Source organism: Trachypithecus francoisi, unplaced genomic scaffold (assembly GCF_009764315.1).
Source record: "Trachypithecus francoisi isolate TF-2019V2 unplaced genomic scaffold, Tfra_2.0 Lachesis_group19, whole genome shotgun sequence".
NCBI lineage: Eukaryota > Metazoa > Chordata > Mammalia > Primates > Cercopithecidae > Trachypithecus > Trachypithecus francoisi.
The window spans coordinates 9,959,734-9,971,541 of record NW_022681464.1 but is presented as its reverse complement, the minus strand read 5'-3'; positions in this window follow the sequence as shown (position 1 = coordinate 9,971,541).

Here is an 11,808-nt window from a genome sequence, read left to right as displayed (position 1 = left end):
TTGCCAGGCTGAAAATTTTGTGAACTTTTACACTCAGCTTCCCTTTTAAAATATAAGTTCCAGTTTCAGATCGTTTATTTGCTCACACATTGAGCATAGGTTATTAGAAGCAGCCAGGCTACTTCTTGAATGCTTTACTACTTGGAAATGTCTTCCCCCAGATAACCTAAATCATCACTCTCAAGTTCAAAGTTTCATAGATCCTTAGAGAAGGATCAAAATGCACCCAGGCTCTTTGCTAAAGCATAGCAAAAGTGACCTTTACTCCAGTTGCCAATAAGTTCCTCATTTCCATCTGAGACCTCGGCAGCCTGGACTTCCTTGTCCATATCACTCTTAGCATTTCAGTCACAACAATTTAACAAGTCTCTAGAAATTTTCCCTTGTCTTCCTGTCTTCTTTTGAGCCCTCCACACTCTTCCAACCTCTGCCCATTACCCAGTTCCAAAGTCACTTCCACATTTTGAGATATCTTTATAGCAATGTCCCAGTCCTCGGTATCAATTTTCTGGATTAGTTTATTTTCACATTGCAATAAAGAAACACTTGAGACTGGTTAATCTATAAGAAAAGAAGATTAATTGGCTCATGATTCTACAGGCTGTAAAGGAAGCATGGTGGCATCTCCTTCTGAGGAGGCCTCAGGGAGCTTTTACTCATGGCAGAAGGCAAAGTGGGAGCAGGTGTCTTACACGGTAATAGTAGGACCGAGAGAGAGAGAAGGGGAGGTGCCACGTAAACAACCAGATCTCATGAAAACTCACTCTCATGATGATGGCACCAGGAGGGGATGGTGTTAAACCATAAGAAACTGCTCCCATGATGCAATCATCTCCCATGAGGCCCCACCTCCAACATTGGGGATTATATTTTAACATGTAAGATGTTTAGATGGGGACACAGATCCAAACCATATGAATGTTACCCCTATCAAACTACCAATGACATTCTTCATAGAATTAGAAAAAAAAGAAACTATTTTAAAATTCGTAAGGAACAAAAAAGAGCCCAAATAGCCAAGACAATCCTAAGCAAAAAGAACAAAGCTGGAGACATTGCATTACCCTACTTCAAATACTTTGACCAACTAGCCTTTGGTTACAAGTCTATAGTAACCAAAACAGCATGGTACTGGTACAAAAACAGACACATAGATTGGTGGAACAGAATAGAGAGCCCAGAAATAATGCTTCACACATACACCATCTGGTCTTTGACAAAAGCCAAAAGCTGACAAAAACAAGAAGTGGAGAAAGGACTCCCTATTCAATAAATGGTACTAGGATAACTAGCTACATGCAGAAGATTGAAACTGGACCCCTTCCTTTACCGTGTACAAAAATCAATTCAAGATGGATCAAAGACTTAAACGTAAAACCTAAAACTATAAAAACCCTGGAAGATAACCTAGGAAATACCCTTCTGGAAGTAGGCCCTAACAAAGATTTTATGAAAAAGGTGTCAAAAGCAATTGCGACAAAAACAAAAGTTGACAAGTAGGACCTAATTAAACTAAAGATCTTCTGCACAGCAAAAGAAATTACCAAAAGAATAAACAGACAACCCACAGAATGGGAGAAAATATTTGCAAACTATACATCAGACAAAGATCTAATATCCAGAATACATAAGAAACTTAAACAAATTAACAAGCAAAAAACAACTCTAATAAAAAGTGGGCAAAGGATATGAAGAGACAATTTTCAAAAGACGACCTACACATGACCAACAAGCCTATGAAAAAATGCTCAACATCATTAATCATTAGAGAAATGCACATCAAAACTACAAGAAAATGCTATCTCCCACCAGTCACAATGGCTATTATTAAGTCAAAAAGTAACAGATGCAGGCAGGGTTGCAGGAAAAAGGGAACACCTATACACTGCTGATGGGAATGTAAATTAGCTCAGCCACTGTGGAAAGCAGCAAGGCAATTTCTCAAAAAACTTAGAATTACCATTGGACCCAGAAATTCCATTATTGTATACCCAAAAGAATATAAATTATTCTACCAAAAAGACACGTGCACAAATACGTTCATCACTGTACTATACACAACAGCAAACACATGGAATCAATCTAAATGCCCATCAATAGTTGACTGGATAAAGATAATGTGGTGCATATATGCAATGGAATACTATGCAGTCATAAGAAGAAATAAGATCATATCCTTTGCAGCAACATGTATGAAGCTAGAGGCCATTATCTTTCTTTTATTTTTATTTTGAGATGGAGTTTCACTCTTTTTGCCTAGGCTGGAGTGCAATGGCACAATCTCGGCTCACGGCAACTTCCGCCTCCCAGGTTCAAGCAATTCTACTGCCTCAGCCTCCCTAGTAGCTGGGATTATAGGCATGTGCTACCACGCCTGGCTAATTTTTGTATTTTTAGCAGAGACAGGGTTTTCTCCACGTTGGTCAGGCTGGTCTCGAACTCCCAACCTCAGGTGGCCTCAGCCTCCCAGAGTGCTGGGATTAGAGGTGTGAGCCACCATGCCCGGCCGCTAGAGGCCGTTATCTTAAGCAAACCAACACAGGAACAGAAAACCAAATGCTGCATGTTCTCACTTATAAGTGGGAGCTAACCATTGAGTACACATAGACATAAAGAAGAGAACAGACAATGGGGCCTTCTTGAAGGTGGAGAGTGGGAGAAGAGAGAAGATCAAAAAACTACCTTCCAAGTACTATGCTTATTACCTGGGTGACAAAATAATCTGTACACCAAACCCCGTGACACACAATTTACCTATGTAACCTGTACATGTATCCCTGAACCTGAAATAAATTAGAATTTTTTTAAAAATGAGATAACAGAGGTGAAGCTCTTTGATCAGCTCCTGTTACTTTACCATGAGGCAATTATTTGCATTTCTAGAAAACCAGAAACCTTGAATTACAAAAATAATGTTGTAATTTTGTAATTTAAAATAAATTTTAAATTTTATCATTAACAAATTATTAACAAGTCTAAGTTCAGTTATGGCTGTCTTTCATCCATGTACTCAGAATCCTTCCATTTCCTCCATAATTTTTGGTCTTAACCTTGTAATTTTGCTGGCAGCACTAATGGTGAGCAGAAGAGTGCAGGTTACAAAAGAGAGGTCTCCCTCCAACAGATCAGCTCCATTCTCGTGCTTTACGCTCCACTCACTCAGCTTCCTTTCTCTACGTTATGCTCATCCATTTTTTTTTTTTTTTTTTTGAGGCGGAGTCTCGCTCTGTTGCCCGGACTGGAGTGCAGTGGCCGGATCTCAGCTCACTGCAAGCTCCGCCTCCCGGGTTTACGCCATTCTCCTGCCTCAGCCTCCCGAGTAGCTGGGACTACAGGCGCCCGCCATCTCGCCCGGCTAGTTTTGGTTTTTTTTTTGTTTTGTTTTGTTTTTTAGTAGAGACGGGGTTTCACCGTGTTAGCCAGGATGGTCTCGATCTCCTGACCTCGTGATCCGCCCGTCTCGGCCTCCCAAAGTGCTGGGATTACAGGCTTGAGCCACCGCGCCCGGCCATGCTCATCCATTTTTAAAGATGTGTAGTTAAAATTTTGTTCCCTGGCCAGGCATGATGGCTCATGGCTATAATCCCAGCACTTTGGGAGGCCAAGGCAGGCGATCACCTGAGGTCAGGAGTTTGAGACCAGCCTGGCCAACATGGTAAACCCTGTCTCTACTAAAAGTACAAAAAATTAGCTGGGTGTGGTGGCAGGTGCCTGTAGTCCCAGCTACTCAGGGGGCTGGGGCAGGAGAATGGCGTGAACCCGGCAGGCGGAGCTTGCAGTGAGCAGAGATCGCGCCACTGCACTCCAGCCTGGGTGACAGAGCAAGACTCCGTCTCAAAAAAAAAAAAAAAGTAGCCAGGTGTGGTACCGGGCGCCTGTAATCCCAGCTACTCAGGAGGCTGAGGCACAAGAATGACTTGAACCTGGAAGGTAGGGGTTGCAGTGAGCCGAGATTGCACCACTTCACTTCAGCCTGGGCAAGAGAGTGAGACTATGTCTCAATAAATAAATAAATAAATGTGTTCCCTAATTAATTGTGCTGTAATTAACACTATGAAAATTTATTCTGTGAAGACAATTATTGTAATAGGTACACTGGTGATGATGGTGGAGGTGGAGCTGGTGGTGGCATTGATGGTGATGGTGGAGTTGGTGGTGGCATTGATGGTGATGGTGGAGTTGGTGGTGGCATTTGTGGTGGTGAAGCTGGTGGTGGCACTGGTAGTGGTGATGGTGGTGGTGATGGAGGTGGTGGTGGGGGAGGTGATAGATTTTCCTACTTAGCATCCCTTAGAGGTTCTACCTGTCTGAAGGATAAAGCCCAAACTCCTGAGCTTGACAGACAAGGTACTTCATGCCCCAGCTGTTGCTTATCTCTTTAGACTCACTTCTCCCCATACACACACACACACACTCAATCTCACTCACACTTACTCACTAAGCTCTTCCACATTAAATTACTCTGAGCCTCAGACCCAATGCATCTTAATTTTATCGTCTTTGTTCATGCTATTCTTGCCATCCCGTTCTTCCCTTTTCCACCAGAAACACACCTATTCAGTCCTTAATACCCAGTTCAAATGTCACCAGCATCTTTTGTAGGGACTTCTCTGATCAAGGCAAAGTTAAGTTTTCTTCCTCAACACTTATGTACACTTCATCTCTAATATTTCTGATCTGGCTTTTAAGAGGCTGGTGAGGTCTCTCTCCTCACCAGAGGTGGCCTTTCGATTGACCTCTCCACTGAGCCCTCTAGACTGATCTGAGAACTCTGGCCTACTGCCATCAGGGTAAGCCAGCAGTCACTCCACTACAGGATCGCACACATACTATGAGGTCGAGCAGCAGGGCAGGATGTGCTCTGGGCTCAGAAAGCCTGTAACAAGTTTTTTGGTTTTTTATGTTTTTCTTAAAGTATAACATCTATCCAGAAAAGTGAGCAAATCATAAATGTACCACTTAATCAATGAATTCCCCATAAATGAACTCACCAATGTAACCAGCATGCAGGTCAAGAAACAGAATATTACCAGCATCCACAAGATTCTCAACAATTATACACAAAAATGCATTTTAACTATTTACACTTATTGTTAAAAGTTATCAAATTTCAAATACACAAGCAGTTACTAGCTTTTTGAAGACATTTTAGAAGTTACAGAAGCCAAAATGCCACTGAGGAAGTCACTCTAAGGGTCTGGAGATACTGTGTTCCATTCCAAAGAAAAACTCAAGCCCTCAAGTCACCTGAGCCTTGGAGTTGAGCCAGGTGCAGGAGAGGCAGGTACATTATCTAACTGAGTGAAGTTGTTACTGAAACACCAGGGGTTCAGTCTAGGTCCTACTGCTCACCCCACAGAAAGCCAATGACTGAGATGATGTTGCCAAAGAAGAAGGCTTTAATCAGGTGCTGCAGCCAATGCGATGGGAGCTCCGTCTCAAATCCATCTCCCACACTGACTAAAAGTAGGGATTTACATAGCAGAAAAGAAATTTAACAATGCGTAAGAAAACAGGAACTAGGGAGCGGTGAGGAAGCAATTATGATAAACAAGGGATTTGACATCTCATTGTCTGGATGCAGCAATCTGTTCCAGAGTTTCAGTTTTTTATACTTTTTTGAGAGACCTGAAGGTCATTTCCTAAAAAAGGAACTCAGATAAAACAAATGTAAGTTTCAATTTTTAAGACAAGGGTCCATTTCTGTTTATCCAAAAAATAAAAATTAAAAAATAACATCTATGTGATGGCTGGGTCAGTTTCAAAACAACTAGAGATGTCTGGAGAACAAGATGACTTCAACTATGAGGACATTCCAAGCAAGGGATAAGGCAAGTGAGGTGGAGAACAACTGTGATTGCCTGCCAACTCTATACTGGTCTCTCTAATAAGGACTTCACGTATGCCATCTCACTGATACCACTGAGAGGGTCGTCCCCCTTTTAAAGAAAAGAGAGAGGTACCAGGACTTGTCCCAAATCTACATATTATGATACTCAGAAGCCCCCAAACCAGGATCTCAATCCATTTGGCTCCCAGTGCATCTTCCTAGAAAGAACAGCACAGGCAAAGACCTGGGATGGGAATAAGGACAATTTGTCCCGGGGCACTTCCCCTGTGAAGGAACTGACATCCTCATGCAACATCCCATTGAGGAGTAATGAGAGTTAAGGATGGAGGGGCGAAGTAATGCCCCATTACATAGGGAGGGTCCTGAAAACAGGTAGAGGAGCTTGATGAAGGGCATCTCTCACCGGCCCCAACCTGCTACTTCACCCCTCCTACCCCTCCATGTGTGCTGGTTGAGAAGACTTTGCACGCGTATGTGAGATCTTGAGTGTAGTTTTTCTTCTGCATTTCTTCTGTCTTGATGTTTCATGTGGGTGTGTTTGGTAGTCCCCACAGCCCTGGGATTTTCTATGACAGAAAATGTACTGGCTCTGCTATTGACACATCACCCTGGCCCCCAGCAGTACACAGGAGTTTGGAATGGCACCCTGACCTCCTAGCCTGATGTGCTTACAGGAAAAGCACAAGCCCAGCAGCCCACACGAGGCAGTGGGAAAACAAGCCTGTGTCACTGCTGTGTGTGCACGTGGATTCCAACACATTCCTCCTTTATCCCGAGAGGTCCTGTACTCCAGGCAGTAGTGCAGAGCAGCATGTTGCTCACCAGCCCCTTGGCTGAGCTTCAGGGCCCTTCTGTGAGGCCAGCTGACCTGCCCAGGGTCTGCCCTCTGCTGTTGAGAGCTGCAGGGTCAGAGGCACCGCATACCATGAAGTGTGTGGGAGGCTGAACAGTTTCCATCACTCCGCGTCTCACCAGCCCTGGACAGCTCACCTCGCCAACCCTGTTTCCTCAGCTTGTAAAAGATGATGCCACATGAAACAATGACGAAGCATCTGCCCGACCCCATTAAAACGGAAGTCCTAAAGGACAGAAATCATAGCTGGCAGAACAAAGCGCAGGGACCTACTGGGGGAAAATGCTGAACATGTCCCTGATGAACAGCTCTGTGCACTCCTCATCCTCCTGCCTTTAACAGCTAACTGGATCTAGTTGCTTCTAGCTGGCTCCAACTGCTTCTAGCTGGTTCTAACTGCTCCCCTATGCCCATGCTCTCACCTTCCTTGTCACTTCTGTGTAAACGATCCCCAAATTCAGTGTCTCCAGCCCTGGATTCTTGCCCAGACCAGAGTCCCACATCTCTAACTGCATCCTGGCCATGTCCACCTGTCTGCCCAGACATCTCAGACTTTGCCACAGAATGGACTCCCTTTGCTCCACTTCCTATTTTCATTTTAACATTGTTATTAAAGCATGATAGATTTAAAGTACACACATCACAAGTAAACAGCTTGATGAACCTTCATGAATGGACACACTCAGGTAACAAGCACCAGATCAAGCAGCAGAACATTATCAGCATCCCAGAAGTCCCCCAGGGCCCTCTTACAGGGGTGACCAATGGCCTGACTTCTGTCTGTTTTTGAACTTTGTATAAATGACATTATACAGTCTGTTCTCTTCCATGTATGGCTTCTTTTGGTCAACATTGTGAGATTCACTCATACCATTGCATGGAGGTGTAACCCACCCATTCTCTTGCTGTGCAAGTACAGTATTACTTACCCAATCTACTGCTGATGGCAATCAGATTGTTTCCCTTTGGGGATTATGAGAAGTCCTGCTGTATTGAACTTGATGGTGCATGTCTTTTCTTGTGACTATACATATGCATTTCTTTTGTGTAGAGTCCCAAGAAGGAACCGCAGGGCCGTGGAGTATGCATATCTGCTCTCATAGATGCTGCCAGCAGCTTTTTTTGTTTGTTTCTTTTTTTTGAGATGGAGTCTCACTCTGTCACCCAGGCTGGAGTTCACTGGCATGATATTGGCTTACTGCAACCTCCACCTCCCTGGTTCAAGTGACTGTCCCGCCTCTGCCTCCCAGGTAGCTGGGATTACAGGCACCCACCACCACACCTGGCTACTTTTTCTTTTATTTTTAGTAGAGACAGAGTTTCACCATGTTGGCTGGGCTGGTCTCAAACACCTGACCTCAGGTGATGCGCCTGCCTCAGCCTCCCAAAGTGCTGGGATAAGCCACCATGCCTAGCAAGTGGCAGCAGTTTCAAAGTGACCGTATCAATGTACATTTCTACTAGCAGTGTGGGTAACATTTGGCAACTCCACTTCCCTGCCAACACCTGATGCCATTTTTGATTCACCCTTCCATCACCCCATGCCTAAGGTATTTCTTTTTCCTCCAGAATGAGGAAAAAGAAATATTTTCAGCCCTTTCCTCTCAGTACTGTCCTGCTTCAGGAGAGCTCACAGTGAGGCTCCCTGGCACTGGCCCTCAGGCCACCCCATGGACGGCTCCCAGATAAGCTCCCTAAGTGCTGCTTTCATCCTCACACTGTTCTGTCCACAGAACTTCAATCCCTCCTAATCTCCAATTACTTCAGAGCTATCTCTGTTCGTCTGGTTTTTGACACTCTGCAAACCCAGTCAATGATCAGGAAGACCTCATCTTTCCTTTGGGCTTCATAATTCCCACATATCATGTTCCAACGTCATAATCTCTCTTCCAGTAAGTCTCCAGCATCAGCTTGCTTGGCAGGAAAACTGTCTTGTTAGCAGTTCTGTAAGGAACACCCCCTCCCCTCTAGCTGGAGAGGGTAGTGGTGGCAAAGCCTCAGAGAACTTGTTCCAACACCCTTGTTTTCAGAGAAGCCCCAAGTTGTAAAGAACTTTTTAAAAAATCCTAATGACTTGGCAGGTTTTCATAACTTTCTTAAAGTGGCAACCACCACTTCTTATTTGTTGGTATACTTTATTTGATCTGAAATCAGGCAGAACTTTGGAGCTACAGTTATCAAGCATCTGCCGCATTCAGGGAGGTTTTATTTTCATTTATTTATTTTGAGATGGAGTCTCACTCTATTGCCCAGGCTGGAATGCAATGGCACAATCTCGGCTCACTGCAACCTCCACTTCCTAGGTTCAAGCAATTCTCCTGCGTCAGCCCCCTGAGTAGCTGGGATTACAGGTGCCCACCACCATGCCTGGCTAATTTTGGTATTTTTAGTAGAGATGGGGTTTCACCATGTTGGCCAGGCTGGTCTCAAACTCCGGACCTCAGGTGATCCACCTGTCTCAGTCTCCCAAAGCACTGGGATTACAGACGTGAGCTACCATGTCTGGCCAAGAGAGGTTTTAGACCAGCAGAAAGTGTTTGAAACCTTCCATCATTACAGAGAATCATAGAAATGCATGGAAAATAGAGAGCAGGGAAATGGTGCTTATTTCTCCCATGTTAAGGAGAAAAATCAGACTGCTCTGTGTTTAATGTTTGCTTACGGTTTATTGTAGTTATTACTTGACTGTTATATAGTTATTAGAATGTTATGTAGTTATATATAACATGTTTTATATTGAATGTTATAACATAGAATGTTGTTATAGTTATTATTTGACTCCTACTTTATATAGGAAACCCCAATGCATTCTAGTTCATATGGCTCATATTATAGAACATAGAGCATAATTTTGCTATTTTAAATGGCATAGGGGTTCATAGTTGCATCTTGTCTTTGATAATGTAGTATTTTTCTTACCTGTACTTTATTTGATGCTGAGTCCTTTGGTAGGGGCAGTAGGGGCTCCATGCCTGGTCATTATGTCATACAACATGAGGAAGGGAATGTCAGAAGATGCTATCAGTTCTGATGCCTTATGCAAACAAAAAGGAGCAGTGCTTTTCTTGTGGACATAAGTGGGGGCTAGATTTGTAGGCCATGACTGACAGCACACACCTTCTAGTCTGATCACAGTCTGTTTACAGCCTCCAAAACAAGCCATGCTTCTCTTGGCTCTTCCTCAAGTCTCTCCCCTGAAGGCTTTTCTCTCTTTTCCTGCCTTCGCTAAATGCTACTCAAATATTAAGGGCCTTATTAGGCTGATCTCTTTAGTAAAGTTCCTTCTGCTTAGACTCTACTGATATTACCCAAACTCTCTTAATCCTAAATCGTGTCTGCCCACAATTTAGCACTTAATTGCATGTCACATAGTATCATTTAGGGGAGACTTAAAATCTGGCAGTTCTTGATTGAACTTGACGGTCATCCTGTCCCTCCCTGGAAGACCACATAATGGATTCCCTTTTAGCTAATGATATTACAAACCCCTTGTGTGCTAAGGAAGAAGCATTATTCTGCCCCAAGGTCACCAGTGATCTTATGCAGCCTTGACTTTCACTGATGCTCCCTGTGTCTTATTGCTGCCCGAGGTGCGAGAACTATCTCACACTTCACACCATTCCCTGGAGTCCTGAGGACTTACCCAGATACTCAGCAGGATGAGAAACTAGGGGTGAACAAATGACAGTTAATTGGAAGGGCATGGCCTGCAGCCTGAGAGAAGGTGCTGAGTTTGGAGAGTAGGAAGGTGGTGAACTGGCCAACCAAGGGATCATGAATTTACAGCTTGTGACCACAATGTAAAGGAGGACCGGTCCCATTCCGCACCTGATCCTTAGGGACCTCAGACCCCTGGGTTTGGCAGCTGGGATTGGGATTGTCCTGTGTCATCCACAATGATCTCTACCAAAGAGGCCTTGAAGATACAGGCTTCCTTCCTGCTTGCCATCCTCAGAATGCCTCCGGTGTCCCCGGAACTGGCCAATCTATGCACTTAGAGCTGAGGCTTGACACCCCCCAGGTTCAGGGCAGTCCTAGAAGCAAGCAAAAGCCTCTCCCCTCGGGGCAGATCTGCAAGGCTGGCATCTTGAGAGCTTCATGCATAAGACTGATTCACCAGCCACAGGAGCTTTAAGATCCATGTGTGTCCCCAGTAGCAAGGGCATTGACCCTGGGCTACCTGTCCCAGTCATCATTCTGGAGCCCTGATCTGAGGGCTATATTTAGAGGAATTCTACCCCAACTTCCCTGCCAACCTAGAGACACACACACCCTATCTCAGGACCTTACAGGAACTCATCCTAGTCTTCAAAAGTGTCAGAGTCGTTCACCCATTTATTCATCCATATACTCAACAAATAACTATTGTGAATCTCCATGAGCCAGACACTGAACCTGAGGCTCCAGTAGTAAACAAGACCATCCCAGACTCTGCCCCTCAGGAAGCTAGCCAGTGAGTGCGGAAGCTCTATAAAGCAAACTCTTGCAAAATCCTGTAATTATGGTGAGAGGAAAGAGAAATATTTTGGGAGATGCATGCCAATGGCTGTGGCCTGAAGTTTGACCTTTCCTCCAACAGGGAGTCATAATGGAAGATGCTTACCCACTCTTGTCCTGGGGTAGGAAGGCTAGCGGATGGGATGGCAGTGTCATTTAGAAAATTGCCTTCAATATGTCTATTGTTATAATATACATTATAGAAAGGATAGTTCCACACGGTGTTTTATGTTTTGGCCTTTTGGACAAAGACGTTTTATGTATACTGGGGTGGCATGGGAGAGAATTATTGCAGGGCCCTGGAATTTACAAAGGTCAAGGAATCCAAGGTGGAAAAACCAGGGCATGGGGCCCACCAAGAAAATGCTTCAAGAAGTTCCCTGAGACCCTGGGATGGGGATTGCTCCTGCAATGTGATGGGTGTCAGTCCTGTGGGTGGGCAGGATGCAGAGGCCTCTGGCTAGACCACTGGAAGTGCTGCCAGGCTCCGAGGGCTGGAGGAAGTCCTGCCCCTGTGTGTGACAGCATCACCCTCCCATGACATGTGATGATCTCTCATGATAACTGATGGCCTCAAGGCGCCCACCAAACCTATGTGAAGCAACCA